General features: G+C 47.4%; 1 protein-coding gene across 1 annotated transcript in view; it reads left to right on the top strand.

The window, feature by feature from the left end:
• EIF3C (eukaryotic translation initiation factor 3 subunit C) overlaps window positions 1-24,710 on the top strand; it is a 683,261-nt gene that overhangs the window by 580,516 nt on the left and 78,035 nt on the right. The window lies entirely within an intron of this gene.

Genomic DNA, 24,710 nt, shown 5'->3' with positions numbered 1-24,710 from the left:
CAACAGCATACCACTCCTGTCGGGGGGAGATTAACACAATTCCTACCAGTCTGGAACTCGATCACAACAGACAAGTGGGTAAGACAAATTATCCAGTATGGCTACTGCCTGGAGCTTATAGCAACCCCCCCACATATACCACCCAGACAGCGTCCAATGTCCACAGAACATCTAACGCTGCTCCAACAAGAAGCTCTCTCATTGCTGCAAAAAGACGCAATAGAGCTAGTTTTGCAGCGTGAATCTTTCTGGATTCACTATGCTGTGCATTATTCCGCGGTCTTGTGGTTGGGTCCGGATTCGTAGTCTTTTCTTTTTTTTTCGTAGCCCAGGTGGGCGTCGGCGTCACACCTCCTTGGGTGCATTTCCGGTGACGTCGGCATGCTTCCTGCGGAAGCTCCCACTCTTGGGCGCCATCTTCAGATTCTTTTTTTTCTGCGGTCGGGTCTGGATCGTTCCCGTTTGGGCTCCAGACATTTTTGGAGAAAGAAGAAAGAAAAATACAGAAATTGCTAAGAAAGGTCATCTGAAGACTCCAGGAGACTTCATCGACGAGGAGTCAGCAAAGGAGAAGGAGAATTCATCGAGATCTTCGACGAACACGCGACCAGGGAGGCCCGGAGCGCTCGAAGATGGACAACAAGCCGTTCAAGTTCTGCCGTAACTGCCACCACAAGTACGCGCAGAAGGACCAGCACCCGGTATGCAACCTTTGTCTACCGGTAAATCACGAAAGCGAGGACTGCAACGCCTGCTCCGCCTTCGCCCCGAAGACCCTTCGTGTGAGAGAGAGAGAGACAGAGGGTAGCCCACGCCACCCTGCAGGGGAAGGCCCCGACTCCGTCCCTCTACGATCTGGGGATGTCTTCTGAGGAAGAGGACAACGCTGCCGCCGAAGACAGCTACACGGTCGTAGAGACCGATTACACGAAGGCTTCTGATAAGGTAGGAGACTCTCCGGCCCCCAAGAACCCGAGAGACTCTGAGTCTCGAAACAATGAGGGCAAGGCCCCGAAAGCGCCGACGCCGAAACACCATGCGTCCGCGAGTTCTCACAGGCCCAGCGGATCCTCTGAGAAGGAGTCCCCGGCGCCGAGAGCTGTTGAACAGCAGTAGTCGTCGAAAATTGTCCCTGAAAAGGATCGATCGACGCCGAGGGACAAGGACCCTATACTACCGACGCCGACCAAAGACCCAAAATCCGATTCGACGTCAAACTTCGGCACCGAAAAGGAAGGCGCCTCGAGGCCGAAATGGAAAACATCTTGCAGCGGAGGAAAGAATTCGACGCAAAGATGAAAACCTTCACGATCCCACACAAGACCAAGACCTCAGTGGTGGAGGTGGTCGAGGAGGAAGACTAGGTCGCCGAGGAACAAAACCCGGACGTCGAGGTGGTCGACGACCAGGAAGAGGACGAGAACCCCTACGATAGTTACAACTATGGGGAGGAAGAGGACAGCAGGACGGACGCAGAGTCGGCCCCCTCTGACCTACAGGAGGTGGATTACCTAGATGTCGACACCGACAGCCCAGAGGAGGCGGTCGACACATATCCCTCGAGGCCCTCGCCGCCGGACGACATCGGGGCCTACAACTCGGTGATAAGGTCTGCCGCAGCGGCATTCAAACTCAAGCTCGACTGAGAGAAGCAAAAAAAGACTTCCTTCTAGAGACATTGCTCCCCACACAAACCAGGAGCCAGTACCTGCCAATGCTCGACAGCGTCTTGGTTCAAGGGAAGGAAGCATTCAGGGAGCCCGCAACATGCAAGGCAGTAACTCCCAGAACACAGAAGAAATACAAACACTCCTCAAAAGACCCACCCTACATTCAGAGGACGGCCTCTGCAGACTCCATTATCACGGCCACAGCAAGGAAGAGGGCTAACGTACCCACTACTTCTGGACCACCACCGGATAAGGAGAGCAAGAGAATGGATCTGGTGGGCAGAAGGATCGAACGGAACGCCGCGACCCACTGGCGCATGGCTAATTCCAATGCCCTGATAAACAGATCATGGAGGAGCTGGGGCAGTTGGTGAAGGACCTGCCCAGGATGCCAGACAGAAGGCCGAAAAGCTGGTTGAAGAAGGGAAGAACGCAGCAAATTCTTGCCTTAAGACGGCCCTGGATGGAGCAGACACCTCCAGCAGGCTCATGATGATGGGTGTCACTGAAAGAAGACACGCCTGGCTCAGGATTTCAGGTTTCAAACCAGAGGTGCAACACCGCATCCTGAACACACCGTTCAACGGCGACACGCTTTTCGGAACAACAGTTGATGAGAAGCTCAGTCAACTAAAAAAGGATAACGAAACAGCAAGGTCCATGGGAGCATTGCAGTTCAGAGGCAACAAAAGGGGCACCCCGTCACGGAGGCCTGGCGGGAGAGGTGGAAACCAGCCAGGTACATCACACCAGGCTTTCCAACAAACGCACCAGGCAGACTCGCAGACTCAGCAGGGTCAGCAGAAGCAGTCCTGGCAATACCAACAAAGAGGCCAGTCCTTTCGAGGGAGAGGAAATGGACATGGACAGAATAGAAGAGGGGGACAGCAGCCCGCCTCTAAGTGACTTCAAAAAACTCCGTGTGCCCACCCACAGAAAAGATCCCAGGGGGCAGCACGTACAGAGGGGTCAAGACAGGCTAGACATCGACGACCACATAACACCAGTGGGAGGAAGATTAAGATTTTACCTCCAAGAATGGAGAGAAATCACATCAGACAAATGGATCCTCAACATCATCCAATTCGGATACTGCATAGAGTTGGAGGGGAAGCCAACAAGCAGAAAACCAAAAAGAAAACCACTAGCAAGCAAGCAGCTAGAGTGTCTTCAGGAAGAAGCAAAGGAACTCCTGCGGAAGCAGGCCATAGAACGGGTACCCTTCAAGGAAAGAAACAAAGGAATATACTCAACGTACTTCCTGGTACCGAAAGTAGACGAGACAATGAGACCCATTCTGGACCTAAGGTTCCTGAACAAATTCATAAGAACGCAAAAATTCAAAATGACCTCCCTGCAAGAGGGGCTCCCGCAATTGCAGAACGGGGACTTCATGGTCACAATAGACCTCAAGGACGCCTACCTGCACATCCCAATGAACAGAAAGCACAAGCATATGCTCAGGTTCACCATCGGAGAAAGCCATTACCAATTCACGACGCTAGCCTTCGGGCTAAAATCAGCACCAAGGGTCTTCACAAAGTGCCTCGCAGCAGTCGCAGCGCACCTACGAAGGCAGGGAATACACGTATACCCCTACCTGGACGACTGGCTGGTGAAAGCAAACTCATGCCAGAAATGCACGCAGCACGCACACAGTGACGAGCACGCTCATAAGCCTGGGGTTCTCCATCCATTGGAAGAAATCATCAATGGAGCCGGAACAAGTGAAGATCTTCCTGGGAGCACAGATCAACACCTTACAGGGCAAGGTGTTTCCCAGCGAGAAGAGGGCGAGGGCGCTGGTGAAGGAAACTCGCCTCTACCGGAAGGGACAAGCTCGGACAGTGAGGACTCCAAGCAAGATCATGGGGATGATGGCATCATGCATCCACCTGGTACCGAATGTACGTCTCCACATGAGACCCTTCCAAGAATTGCTACAGGAACAATGGTCACAAGCTGCAGCCAGTTGGGAGGATCTAGTGGTTGTAACGCACGCAGTGCAGAAGGAGATGACATGGTGGACCATGGAGAACATAAGGGGAAAGCCTCTAACGCCCCCAACGCCAACAGTGACCATCACCACAGACGCATCCCTGAAGGGATGGAGCGCTCATATGGAGGAGCTCAAGGTGAGGGGACTGTGGACGCCAGCAGATGCGACAAAGCACATCAATTACCTAGAATTGAAGACAATCTTCCTTGCACTGAAAGCTTTCCAAACAAGACTGTACAAGCACAAGGTGCTGCTACAAACAGACAACACCACCGCGATGTTCTACATCAACAAGCAGGGTGGCACACAGTCAGCCCCGCTTTCAACGCTGGCGCAGGAGATATTGAGATGAGCCATTCCTCTCAAGATAGACCTGCTAGCCATACACCTACCAGGGAAGGACAACATACAGGCAGATTGGCTCAGCAGACAGACATCGGCATCCCACGAGTGGGAGCTCAATGCTTAAGAGACAAGGTGGCTGTTCGACAGATGGGGAACACCATCAGTGGACCTGTTTGCCACACGCCGGAATGCAAAATGCCAAAACTTCGCATCCAGACAGCCCGAGGAGGGGTACAAACTTAAATAACACAACAAATTGTGTCAGAGCTATTAACTGCCTGCACACTATTCCACTATTTTTGGTCTTATTTCTCGTACTCAAAAGCCTGTGCGTATAGGTCGAGGGCGTGACCCGTAAACACCCCCTACACTGTGATGCAAAACATCACATACAATAATGATAACAAAAAGACCCGCACAAGGGAAATTATATATACATTGTATTGCTTGCAAGAGTATGCAACAGTTATTCACAAATATACAATATTAGCGCTTTCCAAGAAGAAGTAAGGTCCAAGTCTTGTAATTTCTGAAGTAGGGCTTTTTATTCAAAGATAAACAGGTTGAAGATTCAAGAAATTGCTAGCAGCCAACGCGTTTCGTCACCACTGTGACTTCTTCAGGGCTCTAAGATCAGTTGAGCTGTGTAAAATAGAGCTTGCGTCGTTTGAACCAAGATTCGTCAATATGAACACAATCAAAAAATCCCTTCTTCTAGTTCCTTATGCTTTTGATTTGACTTCTCAGTTTTCCTCTAATGTACAGCATTTAGCGATGCTCCCATCTGTGTCACTCTATTTCCTAATACCCAAAAAGGACGGAACACTAAGACCAATCTTAGACCTAAGACCTCTCAATCGCTATATACATTTGGATCATTTTCACAAGAAAACGTTACAACTAGCGCTTCCTTTGTTGCAACAAGGCGATTTCCTAACCACACTAGACCTCAAGGACGCCTACTTCCACATTCCCATACATCCTTCTCACAGGAAGTATCTCAGATTCGTACTAGAAGGACAACACTATCCGTACAAAGTCCTTCCATTCGGAGTCAAAACTGCACCAAGAGTGTTTACGAAGTGCCTAGCAGTAGTAGCAGCACATCTCAGAAGACAACATATCCATGTCTTCCCATATCTAGACGATTGGCTCATCAAAGCCAAGTCATTCAATCAATGTAAATCAAAGAAATGCCTATGCACACACCAAGAGTACAATATACAGTAATGAACAGATTATACAATATGGTTAAACAGTATCCAAGACAGCATGAGTAATCAGACGTAAAAAGCAATCGTCATGATTTCTGAATATTTAATCATTCCATAACCAGCCGACACTTGTTTCATCGCGTTGGTACAGTTTTCGCGCGACTCTTCAGGGCTGCGATGTGTGTGTAGAAGATTGTAAGGTAACTCCACCAGTGAGAGTTCCGCCCCCCGGCAGGGCTCTTGACCGGAAAAGGTTGAATCCTAGCTAGTAGATAATCCGTGTCTAAAGTAAGACATTGGAGATGACGTAAGCGGGTAGTTCTCCAAAAGCTCTAAGCGACTCGGGTAAATGTCGCACTCGTGTGGCGAAGACCAGTGTAATATAGCCCGGGAGTAGTTACAGTAAACCAAAAACCGGAGTGGATCACTCGCAGTCAGGTATTGATAGAGCTGACACGTAAGCCGCAATCCTGTCTCCCGGGTCACCGTGTTCCAAAAATTCTGGACCAGAACTGTATATTGTACTCCTGGTGTGTGCATAGGCATTTCTTTGATTTACATTGTTGCATGTCAGCGTTCCCTGACATACAATTAATCGAGTGGTTAAGGGGTTTTTCCACTCACCAGTTGCACCACACTTAAGATTTTCACCACCAAACTTTTTGCGTACACTTTTGGCAGAGCGCCCTTTATCTACTCTGTGCTTCCCAAACCCTTTCCAGTCATTTCATCATTCAATCAATGTGTCCAACACACATCTCAAATGATTCAAACCCTGCACAACTTGGGGTTTACGATCAACAACACAAAATCACATCTCCAGCCCTCTCACGTACATCAGTACCTAGGGGCTACCATAAACACCAAAACAGCTCTAGCTTATCCCAGTCCAGCCAGGATACAGAGCATTCAAGCCTTAGTTGCAAGGTTTCACAACCAACACCCTCTCCCAGCCAGAGTGTTCGTGCAATTAATAGGCATGATGGCATCTTGCATTTTTATTGTACCATATGCAAGACTGCAAATGGGCCCATTACAGCAATGTCTAGCACGTCAGTGGAATCAGGCACAAGGACAACTTACAGACCTGGTGTTGGTGGACAGCCACACAAATCGCTCTCTGCAATGATGGAACACCAAAAACCTATCCAGAGGGCTGCCGTTCCTAGGGCCAGTTCCACAGATAGTGCTGACAACAGATGCATCCCTGACAGGATGGGGAGCACATCTGCTCCACCACACAACTCAGGGACGCTGAACCGCTCAACAAAAGGTTTTTCCACATCAACCACTTAGAGTTGTTGGCCATATTTCTAGCACTAAAGTCATTTCAAGTGCACAGAGCGAACAAAGCTGTCTTGATCCAGACGGACAACATGACAGCCATGTATTACATACAAAAAAAGGAGGCACATATTCATTGCAGCTGTCCCAACTCGCACAACAAATTTGGAGATAGGCCATTCCACAAAACATATTTCTGCTTTCAGAACACCTTCCAGGAGTTCACAATCAGATAGCAGATCTGTTAAGTGGACAGACACAACTGATTCACGAATGGGAAATTAATCTAAAATTTCTTCTACCATTCTTTCAAAAGTGGGATCATCCAGACCTAGATCTGTTTGCCACACAAGAAAACGCAAAATGCCCAACCTTCGCCTCCAGGTTTCCACACCCGTTGCCCAAGGGCAATGCGATATGGATGAACTGGTCAGGCAGATTTGTGTACGCTTTTCCGCCAATCCCACTAATACCACTAGTAGTACGCAAGCTCAGACAGCAGTCTCTCAAAATGATCCTGGTAGCTCCCACATGGGCACGGCAAGCGTGGTTCACAACACTGCTAGAACTTTCTCTAGTTCCACACCACAAACTGTCTGACACCATCCATGCTAACACAGAACCATGGAGACATCAGGCACCCAGATCCAAGTCAATTGAATCTGGCGATTTGGCTCCTGAAGTTTGGTTATCTTAACCTACCACCAGACTGTATGAATATTATTAAGGAAGCCAGAAGACCTACTACTACAGCTTGCTATGCTGCTAAATGGAAAAGATTTGCCATTTACTGTACTAATAATCAAATTGATCCTTTGGATGCTTCCATCCAGAATATTATCTGTTACCTTCTTCATTTACAAAGATGTAATCTAGCATATTCATCTATACGATTACACCTAGCAGCCATTGCAGCATATCTACAAAACAGACAACATATGTTGTTGTTTAGAGTGCCAGCAATAAAAGCTTTCAGGAGGATTAAAACAAATCATTCCTCCGTTACCACCCTCTCCAGTGTGGAACCTAAACATTGTTCTTACCAGGCTCGTGGGACCTCCTTTTGAGCCTTTACACAAATGTGAATTACAGTTTCTCACATGGAAACCCGCTTTCCTCATTACTATTACATCTCTCAGAAGAGTTCGATTCAAGCTTTCACTATACAAGAACCATTCTCACAATTACACCGTAATAAAGGGGTTCTAAGAACTAATCCAAAATTACTTCCTAAAGTAATTACTACTTTTCATTTAAACCAAAATGTACAATTACCTTTTTTTCAAAACCCAGATTCTGTAGCACAGCGAGCTCTACACACATTAGATGTCAAAAGAGGTCTTCTATATTACATTGATAGGACAAAATCCTTTTGCAAAACGAAGCAACAATTCAGAGCTTTCTCTACACCACATAAAGGCAACCCCATTTCTAAGTCAGGAATTGCAAGGTGGATTGTTAAATGTATACAAATATGCTATCACAAAGCGAAACGCACATTAACAGTTCTTTCTAGTTCCTCCTAGAGCACACAACACGCAAACTAGGAGCCTCCATGGCTTTCTTACGTAACATTCCTTTAGAAGACATTTGCAGAGCAGCAACATGGTCTACAACACACACCTTCACTAAACACTATTATGTTGATGTGCAGGCCAAGCAACAAGCTGCAGTAGGCCAAGCTGTCCTCAAAACTCTTTCAAACTACTGCAATGGATACTGGTGACCACCGCTAGGGGAGACACTGCTGCACAATCGATGCAAAGTGTAGAATCTGCAGCTCATATGCCTCGAACGGAAAATGCTACTTGCCAGTATGCATCAGTTCTTGGCATGTAGAGCTGCAGATTTCTACACACCCTCCCGCCTCCCCGGGACCTGTATCTGTTCCAGTTTTATCTTAATTAGATATACACGCATGGACATCCTTTTCTTACTTTCTTCTAACTCCATCATTTCCCATCATGGCGAAAAACAATCTAAGGATGGAGCCGATGCCCATGCGCACTATCGTCCAAGGGAGGAGTCTCCTATCTCGTGACTACAAAGACTTCTTCCAAGACAACGACAACAAGCAATCATCCGAGCCCAACACCAGGTGGCGATCTAATGCGAAGTGTAGAAATCTGCAGCTCTACATGCCAAGAACAGATGCATACTGGTAAGTAGCATTTTCCTTTCCAATCTAGACCACATGACATCGTTATCTTTTACATAGGAATCACCTAAAACATCTAAATTCGAGTCACCAAGTAGATTTGGCAGACTAGACTGTGGATCCACCATTACTGGGGATTTCGATGCTGCAGTTCCTCCGTTTTTATTTGTCCTTTTAATTTTTGCCGGTTTCTGTCTCTGTGGGACTACTCCCCGCTTCCTCTTTTGCGAAGGATCTAAAATTACAACTGGGGGTACAATTTTACCATGGGGGGGCAGAACTTGTGGCAATGCCTGAAGGTGGAGTACTTCGGGTATTTTCAATAACCACCTCAACCGATTCAACAGATGGTAAAACATTTTGTTTTCCCTGTCCACCTTGTATTTCGGGTGATTTATTCAAAGACGATCCAGGATCGCTTCCTTTAACAAGGGGATCAACATCTGCAACCAGGGAGCAGTCCGGAGTACGTGCACAAGCTATAGCACACAGGGATGTTGTATATCCAAGGATAGACGACGCTCTGTTAGTGCTATCGCTTGAGCAAGAACAGAGCTAACTCTAATTAGGAACTGATCCAAAGACCCCACAACGCTACCAGAGGGCTGTACAGTTCTAGCTTTGGCCTCACGCAAATTCATAGTATATCAAGTTGAACTGACCTTGTAGCGATGACCAGGTTAGAGGGTGGGCCCGGCCTGGCCTCGTCTGATCTCGAACGGGCTCAAATGGGCCCGCCCTTGGTGCCGAGGGAGTGAAGTAGCGGCTGTGGGAGGGGCTGGTGCAGCACAGGTGGCGTCAGGACCAAGGGCTCCTGGATCTTGGAGTCCGGTAAATAAAAATGGCCACCAGCAAGTTCTCCTCCAGCGATGCGGCGCCAAGATGCGGTTCAGTTTAGTGGTCTGGGCGCTGTGTGGACGCTCACACTCTCTTAGAGCCTCCGTAAACAGCAATCCTCGTGACAGTGAGTCATTCTCCAGCCGCCCAGCCCCCCATACTCTAAACTTAAAACCAATTATTTTTGTATATAAATATTCTTTTAGTTATTTTATTTTCTAGAAACAAGCAAGCCTGGCACAGGTAAGCAATAAATACTTTACAGTAGTAATGCAGTTTGTAAACAGATTGGATTGCAATTGTAAATGTACTTTGATTTTATTACAGTAGTGTTACTGATAATACAATGCTTTTCAAAATACAGTACATCTACTTTGTATAGGATTTTTAGTAAAATTACAGATAAGTTACTTTTGAGATTACTTTTCTTACACAGTGCAGTATGCCGGGGTACTGCACCGCAACATTTCCTGTAAACGGGTGTGAGAAAGTGGCTCTATATATACTGGACCAGAATAAGGTACAGTGTGTATAGAGTCCACAAACCCCAGAGGTATAATTGAGGTTAAAGTCAGGGCTGACCTTACTGCTCGACCAAGCTACCACTTTGGAGAGTAAGTCATTACCAGAGGACAGTGTAAAGTATTTGTTGTACACACTCAGTCAGCAAAGGACTTCACACACTCAAGGACTGAACTCCAGGTGAATTGTTTTTATATCATAAGATATAGTTGTTTTATTTCTAGAACCAACAGGCATAAAAATATACTGTTCGAGGCATATGAGCTGCAGATTGCACACTATGCATATATTGCTACCTAGTTTTTTGGGCCCGGATGTTTGCAGTTTGTTTTGTTGTAGAAAAGTCTTTGGAAGTCACAGGATAGGTGACTCCTCCTTTGGATGATACTGCGCATGGTCATCGGCTCCATCCCCAGATTGTTTTTTTTCGCCACCGGGCTCGGATGTGTTTCCAGCGCTCCGTGTTGAAACCGAGTTCTTTCGGCGCGCAATCCTCACCAACTTTCAGAAAATACGTTTTGAACGCTTTTCCACTCAACGCTATTCTTCAACGTCGAATACTTCGATTCCGGTCCTAGTCGATGGCCTTCGGGCCTAACTAGGCCTCAACTCCAGCTTATGGAAAGACGCTGTAGGAAGGTAGATTCCTGACTATGGTTGCCCCCAACTTTTTTGCCTGGTGTTTTGCTGGTTTTCTGACTTAGTTGACCTGGGGCCCTGCTATTCAGGACCCCAGGCCTACTGCTCTCTCTGTAAAATGGATTCCATGTACCCTAGGTACATATCTAATTGGATACTGAGTCACCTTATCAGTCCCTGTACAGTGTACCTTAGGTATCCAGGGCATAGGTGTACCCAGGGCCTACCAGGGGCTGCAGCATGTATTATGCCACCCCTGGCTGGCCATCCAAATCAGACACAACTGGCTGCTTGACAGCTGGGGCAGAGTGGTGTACTCACCCTCTGCTGTAGATATAGTATTCCTATATCTAAACCTAAATGGACACACAGATCTCCTATCAGTCACTCCTATGGCAGGCCTTGACAATCCTGAAGGCAGAGTGCTTGGAATCGTGTGAGATAGTGCTCTGGCATGAGCTGAGCCTGTCTGCGGCTTTCGGGATCCATCCCTTAGCCGTTTCCATGATATCGCATACCATATACTCTTAAGTGCATTATAATCCTCGCGGTTATATGCCAACTCTGGTATCGCTTTATCAAAACATGTCGAGTAAGGTATCATACGAATTGGAATACTAACCCCTCGCCAATTCTGGCGACGGGGTTAGCATTCCACCCTTCTAGAGGGACACGACATGTATGTAACCTGTAACCCCGGTTAAAGTCAGACATAGCCTTAGCTCCACAAAATGGATGCTGCCACCGAGACACAAGTCTGCCCTCCTGCTGCTGGGAGTCCTCCCAGAGCAGGAGGCAAGGACAAAGGGTTTCCTGTCAGGGGCGGTGCCAGCACCGTCCCAGACAGGATTTTGTGTATCCTAGGTAGGCAGGGCTTTAGAGGAAGGTGACTGCAAGTGGCACCCCGGTGCTCACTGTGCATAGGCCGGCTGGAACCAGTTCCAGGGGCACTCCAGCCCCTGATCTGGGGAAAGCCCGCCAAAGGAGAGGGGTGTAACCACCCCCCTCCTAGTCCCACCCATAGGGCAGGACTTAGTCGCGTGCCAGCCCCTTTTTGCAGGATAAAGGTAGGAACTGGCCCCCTTCCAAATCAGATCAATCTTTGAATCCTGAACCGACCTTCTACACGAAGAACTCAAGACTCTTCCCAAGATTTCTCCCTTGTGACTAAGGAGTAGTCACCCTGCAGCAGCAGGCACCAACCAAGCATCGCGGTTTGTTGCCAGTCTCTCCTCTGGATCAAGACTGCTCCAGCACGACGAGAACCGGCTTCCCTGGCACCTCTGACCTCAACCTACATCATCAGCCCAGCTGTGATCCGTGGGTGCGACGAGACCTCGAGGGACCGGCCATCTTCAGAACTGCACGACGCTTGTCCAGCACGACCACCGAGTGACCCTCAACTGAGTGCTTTGGGGTAAGAGAAGCCCCGACCCTGAGCAGCTCCAGCACCGAAGTTCAGCTCCCCTGCATCCACGAGATCTGCGTGGGGCCCTTCTGCTTTTTGCTGCTCACCGCGTTGCCCAGGTCACTTGCCCGTTGGCTAGTGGCCCTCTGACGACGAACTCTAACGACAAACACCGCTGGTCTGGTTGCTCCAGACTGGCCCTTGCTTCCCTTCTTCAGAGAAGCACCCTGGACCCTCCTGGTCCACTCAAGACGCCGTTTTAGGTCCACCGCGTGGGCCTTGCATTTGCCAAGACTTGTTGCCCCAATCCTGGGTCCAGCGACGTCGACAGCAGAGACCTTCGTGGGACAGCTCGCACCTCCATCCTGGTTGCCGACAACGCCTCCTGGTCCGAGAGACTGCAGAGCCCAGCAGCGCCCACTCACCTGGCTGAGGTGACTTCGTCCGGTGCCATCCTGGTGCCCACCTAAATCACTGGCTAGTGATTCAGAACTTGGTCCCCTCTGCTTACAGGTTTCTTCTTCCCTGATCCAGGCTTGGATCACCACGAACTCCTTCACTGGCCGCCTGCCAGCAACTTCTTTCTTCAGGCTCCTGGATCTTCAACGAGGGTTTCCGACGCAACTTGAACCCTATGCAGCCGCAGCCCCTGGGCTAGGTAAACTGAGTACTCCGTTGCTCCAGCATAGTCCAACACCCTAAGTGTTCGGATCCACCCTTGTTTTCGACCCACCTAGTCGGGTTCGCCCGAGAACAGTAACTTTGCAAAGTGCTAGTATCCATAGACTTGTTCCCGCATTACGCGTGAGAGTTCCCACTCTGCACACGGCGTCCCTAGGCCTCCTGCTTCTAATCTAAGGGTTCAGCATTGTAGGCCTAGCGTTTCTACAGTCTCAAAGTATTACTTACCTGCTAGTAACTTCGCATTCCACTTCTTGTGTATATGGTTTTTCGTGCCCCTCGGGCATTTGTGTAAATTGTGCGACTTTCAGTAATTCTATAAGAGTTTTGTTGTGTGCTTAGCTCCCTGTCTCATAAAGAGCCAGGGTAGTCTTGTTAAATAAATATACTTTATTTTTGATAACAACTTGTGTGGTGTCCTTTCACTTGGTGTTCAAGGGGTAATGTGATGGTAAAACAGCTGGCTTAACACGCCCTCTAGAGTCTTAGCCTTAGACTGCTCGTATCCATGCTACTAGGATAGCTGGTCTATAAGGTTGACTTACAACCAATCATCAATAAGGGTTGTTTGGACTGATACATAGTGCTCACTAGAATAGTGAGCACTGCATATCAGGCCAACTTCTCACAGACGCCATTCAAGAAGTGTCCTCAATGTGTGTTGACGTTTCCCCACACCGACCTTCACGAGGTGTGTAACCTCTGCCTTTCTCCGGAGCACGAGGCAAAGGACTGTTCAGCTTGTGCCTCTTTCCGCTCCAAAAAGACTATCCCGGACCGAAGAGCGAGAAGAACAATGGCTCGATCTTCAACTTCCATTCCGGTCGACATCTTCGAAGAAGGCGTCAACGTCCCAGAACAACAAGACGTCGACCGCTGTTCCGAACAGGAAGAAGATTCGGATGTCGAGGACATCACTCTAGCGCAGTGGGTCGTAAGTAAGACCGTCGACCCCGACCCTTCCTCGACACCCCCAAAGAAGGCCCCGGTTACACCCTCGCCCTCGGGTGCACACCGACACTCCGCTTCTACTGGCCCAACTTCGGGCCCAGCTAAGAAGCCAATTAAGCCTTCAGGCGACTCAGGCTCAAGTCAGCCTTCGCACGGTGCCGGCGCCAACTTACCGGCACCAAAAAAGACATCGACACCGGCTACGCCGACGTCCAAACCATCGGCGCCGAAACCCACAACTCCTTCGGCACCGTAACCCAGGTTGGAACCAAGCAAAGCTTCGGATTCCAAAAAACCACCGGAACCGAAAAAACCATCGGATCCAAAGAAACAATCGGATCCAAAAACAACACCCGACCCGAAAAAATATTCGGAGCCGAGAGACTCCTGCTTCCCCGACAAAGGACATTGTCAAAAAACCAAAGCAAGCCGATTCGGTGCCGAAACCTTCTCCAGCACCAAAAGATCAGCCTCCGGCAGAAGACTTACCTTATCCAGACCCTGCTCAAAAGACTCTGGCTAGAGACCCAATCACTGGACTGTTGATTATGGCCTCAAAGAAGCGACCACTGGACAAACCAGCTCCGCATGCAAAGAAGAAGGACATGGCTACCTCGCCTTTAAGACTGCCTTCCCCTTCTCCTCCACCTATGCCATCACCACATGCTTCCATACCACAGCATTCCCCAGCATCCTCTATAGACCATAGGGATGATAGCTCTGATGATCAGGATTCAAACCTGAAGTACAAAGTGCCATTCTTAATCAACCTTTTGAAGAGCAGAACCTATTTGGACCCAATGTGGATGTATCTCTTGAAAAAATGAAGAAAGGTACAGAAACCGCCAAATCTATGGGAGCCCTGCGGTCGCAGGCTCCCAGACGTTCTTTTCGTCACTCATCCTATAGAGGAGCCACCAGAGGATATTCCTCAGACACAGCTTCTGCCTCATACAAAGCCCCCACACAGTCCACTTACGGCAAGGGCTACCAAAGGGGTGGGTACAGGGGTAACAATAACAAGGGCAGAGGTAAAAATAACAACTCCCGCTCTGCCTCTACCCCTGCCCAATGACTCCATTCCCCTTCCCCCATCCCATTCCACTCCTGGCGGGGAAAGACTCCAACAATACCTGCCAGCCTGGGAAAACATCACATCAGACAGGTGGGTGTTACAAATTATTCAATCAGGTTACTGTCTTGAACTAAAATCTACCCCCCCCCCCCCATCATACCACCCAAGCAGCGTCCAATGTCACAGGAACATTTAACATTGCTCAGACAAGAGGTAGTATCCCTCCTGCAGAAAAATGCAATAGAAATAGTTCCAGAGCACCAGAAAAACAAAGGAGTATACTCACTATATTTCCTAATACCAAAAAAGGACGGACCTCTAAGACCCATCCTAGACCTCAGACCTCACATTCAGTCGGATCATTTCCATATGGTCACACTTCAGCAGGTCCTTCCACTACTGGTACTAAACTACTTCCTTGCCACTCTAGATCTCAAGGACGCCTACTTCCATATTCTCATCCACGCAGCACACAGAAAATATCTCCGATTTGTGCTAGACGGGCAGCACTACCAGTTCAAAGTGCTCCCATTCGGAGTCATAACAGCGCCACGGGTGTTTACCAAATGCCTAGCAGTAGTAGCAGCACACTTAAGAAGACAGCATATTCACGTCTTCCCATATCTGGAAGACTGGCTCATAAAAGCCAGCTCATACAGCCAGTGTGTACAACACACTCACGCTACCATTCAACTGCTTCACAACTTGGGATTCACAGTAAATCACACCAAGTCTACATCCCTCACACATGCAACAGTATCTCGGCGCTACAATAAACACCCAATTAACACTAGCGTATCCCTCTCCAGCAAGGATAACAAGCGTACAAACTCTCTTGACAAAATTCAAGTCGCAACACTCACTACCAGCTCGAGTGCTCATGCAGCTCATAGGTATGATGGCATCTTTTATATTTATAGTACCTCATGCAAGATTGCAAATGCGTCCACTTCAAGAGTGCCTAGCACGCCAATGGAACCAGGCTCAAGGTCAACTAACAGACCTAGTTCTCGTTCTCTGCAATGGTGGAACACCAAAAACCTTTCCAAAGGGCTACCGTTTCTAGAGCCAGTTCCTCAAATAGTCATGACAGCGGACGCATCGCTCTCCTTCTGGGGAGCCCACCACCTGCATCACACCATGCAAGGCAGGTGGACACCGCAACAAAAGCGACTCCACATCAACCACCTAGAGTTACTAGCTGTGTTTCTAGCCCTAAAAGCTTTTCAAACTCAAGTGTCAGGCAAAGTTGTCTTAGTCCGCACAGACAATATGGCAGCTATTTACTACATAAACAAACAAAGAGGGACACACTCTCTGCAGCTCTCTGTTAGCACAGCAGATATGGAGATGGGCTATACCACTAAAGATCTTCCTATTAGCCCAACACGTCCCAGGAGTACAAAACACTGTGGCAGATCTGCTAAGTCGACAAACTCAGCAAATCCACGAATGTGAACTTCATCCACAAGTTCTTCATCTGTTCTTTCAAATGTGGGGACAACCTCAAATAGACCTCTTTGTCACCCACGCAAACGCAAAATGCCCAAACTTTGCCGCCAGATACCCACACCCATTGTCCAATGGCAATGCAATATGGATGAACTGGTCAAAACTATATGCGTACGCTTTTCCTCCTCTCCCACTACTTCCATTAGTGGTACGCAAACTATAACAATATTCCCTAACGCTCATCCTAATCGCTCCAACTTGGGCCAGACAACTGTGGTACACCACGCTGTTACAAATGTCTGTAGTACCACACCAAAAACTAAACCTATCTCCACGCCTATTAACGCAGAACCATGGAGAGATCAGACACCCGGACCCAGCTCAGCTCAACCCAGCGATCTGGCTCCTGAGGTCATAGTTTGGTTACCGCAACCTTCCCCCAGAATGTATGAACGTTATCAAAGAAGCTAGACGCCCCACCACTAGAGCATGTTACGCTGCTAAGTGGAAAAGGTTTGTCATATACTGCCAGAACAACCAAATTAATCCTTTAATGTGTCTATTCAACACATCATCGGATATTTATTGCACCTTCTAAAGTGTAACTTAGCCTACACGTCTATCAGGTTACATCTTGTGGCCATTGCAGCATACTTGCAAAATAGGCAACATCTATCTCTTTTTAGAGTGCCAGCTATTAAAGCTTTCATGGAAGGACTCAAAAGAATAATTCCTCCCAAAACACCACCTGCACCAGTGTGGAATCTAAATGTGGTTCTCACAAGGTTAATGGGACCTCCCTTTGAACCATTACATAAATGCGAATTGCAATTTCTAACCTGGAAAGTAGCTTTCCTAGTAGCCATTACATCTCTCAGACGGGTTAGTGAACTACAAGCATTTACCATTCAGGAACCCTTTCTGCAAAGGCATCATAACAAAGTGGTTCTTCTTACTAATCCAAAATTCCTTCCAAAAGTCATTTCCCCTTTTCATCTAAATCAATCTGTTGAGCTGCCCATATTTTTCTCGCAGCCTCAAACAGTCGCAGAAAGAGCTCTACACACTTTAGATGTCAAGAGAGCATTACTGTACTACATTGAAAGGACACAAACTTTTCGTAACACAAAACAACTTTTTGTATCTTTCTCACCGCCACATAAAGGCAATCCCATTTCAAAGTCAGGGATCGCTAGGTGGATTGTTAAATGTATACAAATATGTTATCAAAAAGCCAAACACACATTAACAATCCCACCAAAAGCCCATTCTACCAGGAAGATAGGGGCTTCAATGGCATTTTTAGGGAACATTCCCCTAATGACATATGCAAAGCAGCAACATGGTCTACACCGCACACATTCACAAAGCATTACTGTGTAGATGTGCAAACTAAACAACAAGCCACTGTGGGCCAGGCTGTACTAAAGACTCTGCTTCAGACAACTGCAACGGATACTGGTGGTCGCCACTAGGTGTGGGAACTGCTATGTAATCTATGCATAGTGTGCAATCTGCAGCTCATATGTCTCGAACGGAAAATGCTACTTACCAATATGCATCTGTTCTTGGCATGTAGAGCTGCAGAGTTGCAACGCCCACCCGCCTCCCCAGCTACCTTTATCTGTTCCAGTATTATCTTAATTAGATACATATCACATGGACATCACTATCTCTTCTACAGCTCCATCACTTCCCTAATGGCGAAAAACAATCTGGGGATGGAGCCGATGACCATGCGCAGTATCATCCAAAGGAAGAGTCCCCTATCCCGTGACTTCCAAAGACTTCTACAACAAAACAAACTGCAAAAATCCGGGCCCAACACCTGGTGGCAATCTATGCATAGTGTGCAACTCTGCAGCTCTACATGCCAAGAACAGATGCATACTGGTAAGTAGCATTTTCCTTTCTCGATATGAGTACTCTCGTAATTACTTTGCAAAAGAGGCAATAAACTTTGTAAATACAATAGATCCAGTGTTTGCAGTAGGCAACACAGTTCTAAACAGCCTATAGCATTGAATTCAATCGGGTTTCATCATAGAAGTACAGTTGATTACTTTGATTACTCTAGCAGTTCCAGGACTATACCCTAGATTCAGTCCTGGGGTCTAAGCTGAAACCAATTTAGTAAAATCGTTTTAGTTACAGTAGTGATTTTTCAGTAATATAAAGCGGTTTTAAAAGTTCACACTTAGAAACTGTTCATGGAAAATCTGGCAATGTTATCCAATGGGAAAAAATTCAGGTTGCATGCAAAGTATGATCTCGTTACTTTTGTAATCCAGTACTAGACTCCTGGGTCCAGTACTGGGGTCTCAACTTAAAAAAGATACGTAATTGCGTGTTGGAGGCATATGAGCTGCAGAGTGTACATTTAGCATTAGATCTCCACCTGGTGTTGGGCTCGGATGATTGCAGGTTGTTGTCTTCTTGGAAGAAGTCTTTGTAGTCATGACTAGGTGACTCCTCCCTTGGACAATACTGCGCATGGTCATCGACTCCATCCTCAGACTGTTTTTTTCCGCCACTGGGTTCGGATGAAAGTTCTCCGCCCCGGCTAGAAAAACTTTTCCAGCAACTTCGAAGCGCAAAAAACGTATAAAACCACTCTCGACATCGAATATACTACTTTCGACGCCATCCGATACATTCCGGTTGTCGACGCTGGCCGGTGGGCCTATTGGCGTCGTGCGGCCTACACCTCATGGACAGGACTCCGTTCAAGAGATGCCCGTCATGTCGAGCAAAATTCCGTCATAGCGATCATCACGAGGTCTGCAACCTGTCTATCGCCGGATCACGAGTCAACCTGCACAGCTTGTGCTTCCTTTCGATCGAAGACCATTCGGGATCGGAGGGCCCGGCGACACGAGATGAGGCGAACGGCCCCAGCACCGGAGGCCATCTTCGAAGGGGAGATCTCCGAAGAAGACATCTCTGAGGGGGACGTCTCCGAAGAAGAGGTTCCACTCGCTACCAAAGAAGATTCACCTGATCTCCAGATCGTATCAGAGGTAGGGGACTCAGATGACTCGATTCCATCTCGTCAACCCATGAGTACTCTTGCCCCTGCACCACAGACACTGCCCAAGCCAAAGGCATCGGTCCGCACTCCGCCCAAGGGGCCCAGTCGAGACCGTAATACTCCCTCAGACGCCCCGGGCTAGGCTCTGAGGAAACAGACTATGCCTTTCGGTGTTTCGGCACCGAGCAAGCCGCTCGTGCCGATTCCACCTCTTCCATCGACACCGAGGCATCCTTCTGTACCGAAAGATTCTTATACACCGAAGCCAAAACACCCTTCGGTGCCACAAGACAAAGATCCTTCGGCACCCAAGCCTAAAGACGCACTGGTGCCGAAACCAAAAACTACACCGGGCCCGAAAAAATCTCCGGCTCCGAAACCTTCCGGTTCAAAGAATAAAGATGGAAAGCCAGCCTCTAAGCCGACGAGACCTGCTTCCACTCCGAAGACTCCGACCTCTGTACCGGACACTCCTCAGCCTCTTTCAGAGGCCACTAGGCCCTCCAACAAGCCAAAAACACCTTTGGCACCAAAAAATTTACCACGGGACCCTCTCACACCTCCTACAGCAAAAGACACAAAAAGACCTCTATCGGCACCGAAAAAACCGACGCCGAAGAAGGTTGTAGAGGAAGAAGAACTGTTTAGACCAGATCCTAAACAAAAGAAGGTCTATATCAACCCAAAAACTGGACATGTGGAGGCTATTCCTTATAAAAAGAGACCAGCAGACACACCACTTAAACCAGTGGTTCCTGCCAAAAAGAAGGATTGTGCAACTTCTCCAATTACCTTCTTCCTCTCCTATCCCTCCTTACATTTCAACTAGAGTTTCTCCTATTAAATCTCCTGTATCCTCACACCACACGGATGATGAGTATGATATAGGTGTGGGGGATGACTCACCAGATCCACAGGCATACCCTGTAGATGAAGGTATAGACCTACATACATATCCTGCAGATGAAGATCTATATGTGTACCCACCTAATAATGTGCCTGACATCCCGGATCCACAGACATACCCAACCAAACCTTCCCCTCCGGAAGATAGCATTGGGTTTAATCCCCTCTTAAACAGAGCTGCCCTTTACCACGGGGTTACAATGCACTCTGATGCCATTGAGGAGGATTTTTTTACTAGACACATTTGAGCAGTCACAAAGGTCTACACAAATACTGCCCATGATCAAAGGAGTCATTAAACATGCTCCAGAAATATTTAAAGACCCTGTGCGCTGTAGAGTCTTAAATCCTAGAATTGAAAAGAAATATAGACCAGCACCAGCTGATTCAGTCTATATTAAGGGACATCTGCCACTAGACTCTCTAGTAGTGTCTAATGCACGGGAGCGAGCTAATTCCCAGACTTCTGGTGACACGCCCCCTCCTGACAAAGAATCCAAAGTCATTGACGCGTCAGGAAAGCGTATTGCTGCGCAAGCTACAAATATATGGCGCATAGCAAATACACAAGCCCTGCTCTCACGGTATGACAGGGCTCACTATGACCAATTGGGGAAACTATTAGAGCACCTCCCAGATCAATTTAAAGATCAGGCAAAAGAGCTCATACAAGAATGCAAATTAATATCTAATGCCTCAATAAAATGTGCACTAGATGTAACTGACACAGCATCCAGAGCAGTCCATACTAGTGTCATACTCAGACGACATGCGTAGTTACGCATTTCCGTATTCAAGACGGAGGTGCAAACTACCATCTTGAACCAGCCTTTCAATCAAAACCAATTGTTTGGCCCGGAAGTAGACACTACACTAGAGAAGATGAAAAAGGACACAGACACAGCTAAGTCTATGGGAGCATTACAATCCACACAGATTAAAGGTTATTTTTGTCGCTCCTTTTATAGAGGACGCTCGAAACAAACAGGTACAGATTCAACATCATCTTTCAAGACAAATACGCAGACCTCCTCTAACAAAGGTTACTTTAGATGAGGATACAGAGGCAATAATAATAAGGGAAGAGGTAGATGTAACAACAACAACCGCTACTCTTCCACTCCCAAACAGTGACTTCCCTCTGCTCCCCCTACAACATTCCACTCCTGTGGGGGGCAGACTATCACAGTTCCTACCTGTCTGGAATTCCATCACAACAGACCGGTGGGTAAGACAGATTATCCCACATGGCTACTGCCTAGAACTCACAGCAACCCCCCAAACATACCACCCAGGCAGCGTCCCATGTCTACAGACCATCTGACTCTGCTTCAACAAGAAGTTCTAGCGCTTCTACAAAAGGATGCTATTCAATTATTTCCTTTGGAAGAACAAGGAACAGGAGTTTACTCCCTGTACTTTCTAATCCCTAAGAAAGACTGGACACTACGTCCAATTCTAGACCTCAGGCCCCTCAACCATTACATACAATCAGATCACTTCCACATGATCACTCTGCAACAAGTACTCCCACTACTACAACAAGGCGATTTCCTTTCAACACACGACCTCAAGGACGCCTATTTTCACATTCCCATACATCCTGCTCACAGGAAGTATTTAAGGTTTGTTATACAAGGACAGCACTATCAGTTCAAAGTCCTTCCATTTGGGGTCACAATAGAACCGGGAGTGTTCACAAAATGTCTAGCAGTAGTAGCGGCACATCTCAGAAGACAACAGATGCAGGTCTTCCCTTATCTCGATGATTGGCTCATAAAAGCCAAATCATTCAGTCAATGTGTCCAACACACAAATCGGACAATTCAAATGTTACACAACTTGGGGTTCACAATAAACTACACCAAGTCGCACCTGCAGCCTTCGCATGTGCATCAGTACCTAGGAGCTACCATAGACACATCCACAGAACTAGTGTATCCCAGTCCAGCCAGGGTACAGAGCATTCAGACCTTAGACTCCAGTTTTCAACACCAGCAGTCTCTCCAAGCCAGAGTGTTTGAGACTAATAGGCATGATGGCATCTTGCATCTTCATAGGTCCACATGCAAGACTGCAAATGCGCCCCTTACAAGAATGTCTAGCACAACAGTAGAATCAGGCTCAAGGGCAGCTCACAGACCTGGTGTTGGTAGACAGCCGTACATATCGCTCTCTGCAATGGTGGAACACCAAAAACTTGACAAGAGGACGGCCGTTCCTCGACCCTGTTCCACAGGTAGCGCTCACGACAGATGCATCCCTCACAGGATGGGGAGCCCATCTCTTACATTATACCACACAAGGCCAATGGAACAACCAACAAAAACTGTTCCATATCATCCAGCTACAACTACTAGCAATATTCTTGGCACTAAAGACGTTCCAATTACAAGTACAAAACCAAGCTGTCTTAATCCGGACGGACAATATGACAGCCATGTACTATGTACAAAAACAGGGGGGGGACACTCTCTGCAACTGTCCCAGCTAGCGCAGAACATCTGGAGATGGGCCATTCCTCAAAACATACATCTGGCAGCAGAACACCTTCCAGGAGTTCACAATCCGATAGCGGATCTGTTGAGTCAGCAGTCACAACAGATTCACAAATGGGAAATACATCCACAAGGTCTTCAACCATTCTTCCAAATGTGGGGGCATCCACAAATAGATCTGTTTGCCACCAACGAGAATGCAAAATGCCCAACCTTCGCCGCCAGGTTTCCACACCCACAGTCCGAAGGCAATGCGATATGGATGAATTCGTCAGGCAGATTTGCGTACGCTTTTCCACCTCTCCCACTCATTCCACTTGTAGTGCGTAAACTCAGACAACAGTCTCTCAAACTAATACTAGTAGCTCCCACATGGGCACGCCAACCGTGGTTCGCCACACTACTAGATCTCTCACTAGTACCACATCAAAAGTTACAGCTCACACCCTCCCTGTTAACACAGAACCATGGAGAAATAAGACACCCAGAACCAAGCCAACTGAACTTGGCGATCTGGCTCCTGAAGTCTTAGTTTGGTTACTTAAACCTACCACCAGACTGTCTGAACATCATTAAAGAGGCTAGAAAACCCACTACCAGAGCGTGTTATGCCGCTAAATGGAAAAGGTTTGCAATATACTGTAACAATAATGACATTGATCCATTGGATGCTTCCATCCAAAATATCATTTGTTACCTTTTACATCTACAAAGGTCCAATTTGACATATTCTTCCATACGCCTGCATCTTGCAGCAACTGCTGCTTATTTGCAAAATAGGCAACATCTATCTCTCTTCAGAGTACCTGCAATCAAAGCATTCATGGAAGGATTAAAACGAATAATCCCGCCTAGGTTACCACCTGCTCCGTTATGGAACCTTAACGTTGTCCTTACAAGACTCATGGGACCCCCTTTTGAGCCTTTACACAAATGTGAATTGCAATTTCTAACATGGAAAACTGCTTTCCTGGTTGCCATCACCTCTCTCAGAAGAGTTAGTGAAATACAAGCATTCACAATACAAGAACCATTTTTTCAAATACATCCTAATAAAGTGGTTCTTAGGTCTAATCCTAAATTTCTTCCAAAGGTTATCACTCCTTTTCATCTTAACCAATCTGTAGAGCTACCTGTGTTTTTCCAAAACCCAGACTCTGTTGCAGAAAGGGCCTTACACACCGTAGATGTTAAAAGAGCTTTATTATACTATACAGATAGGACTAAATCCTTTAGAAAGACAAAACAATTGTTTGTATCTTTCTCTCCTGCACACAAAGGCATCCCCAATTCTAAGGGGGGGGGATTGCCAGGTGGATTGTAAAATGTATATAAATATGCTATCAAAAAGCGAAACGCACACTAGCAATTCCTCCTAGAGCGCACTCCACTCGCAAACTAGGAGCCTCAATGGCTTTCTTAGGAAATATACCACTGGAGGACATATGCAAAGCAGCAAAATGGTCTACACCACACACCTTCACCAAACATTATTGTGTTGGCGTGCAGGCTAAGCAGCAAGCTGCAGTAGGCCAAGCTGTCCTTAGAACATTGTTTCAAACTACTGCAACTGATACAAGCGACCACCGCTAGGGGAGATACTGCTGCAGAATCGATGCTAAGTGTACACTCTGCAGCTCATATGCCTCGAACGGAAAATGCTACTTACCAGTATGCATCTGTTCTTGGCATGTAGAGCTGCAGAGTCGTACACGCCCTCCCGCCTCCCCAGGACTTGTATCCGTTCCAGTTCTCATCTTACTTAGATGCCCACGCATGGACATCCTTTCTCTTTACTTCTACCAACTCCATCATTTCCCATCATGGCGAAAAACAATCTGAGGATGGAGTCGATGACCATACGCAGTATTGTCCAAGGGAGGAGTCCCCTATATCGTGACTACAAAGACTTCTTCCAATAAGACAACAACCTGCAATCATCCGAGCCCAACACCAGGTGGGGATCTAATGCCAAGTGTACCACTCTGCAGCTCTACATGCCAAGAACAGATGCATACTGGTAAGTAGCATTTTCCTTCA

Source organism: Lissotriton helveticus, chromosome 7 (genome assembly GCF_964261635.1).
Source record: "Lissotriton helveticus chromosome 7, aLisHel1.1, whole genome shotgun sequence".
In the NCBI taxonomy this organism is placed as follows: domain Eukaryota; kingdom Metazoa; phylum Chordata; class Amphibia; order Caudata; family Salamandridae; genus Lissotriton; species Lissotriton helveticus.
The sequence above is the reverse complement of the archived record's forward strand: the minus strand, read 5'-3'. Positions and strand labels throughout refer to the sequence as shown.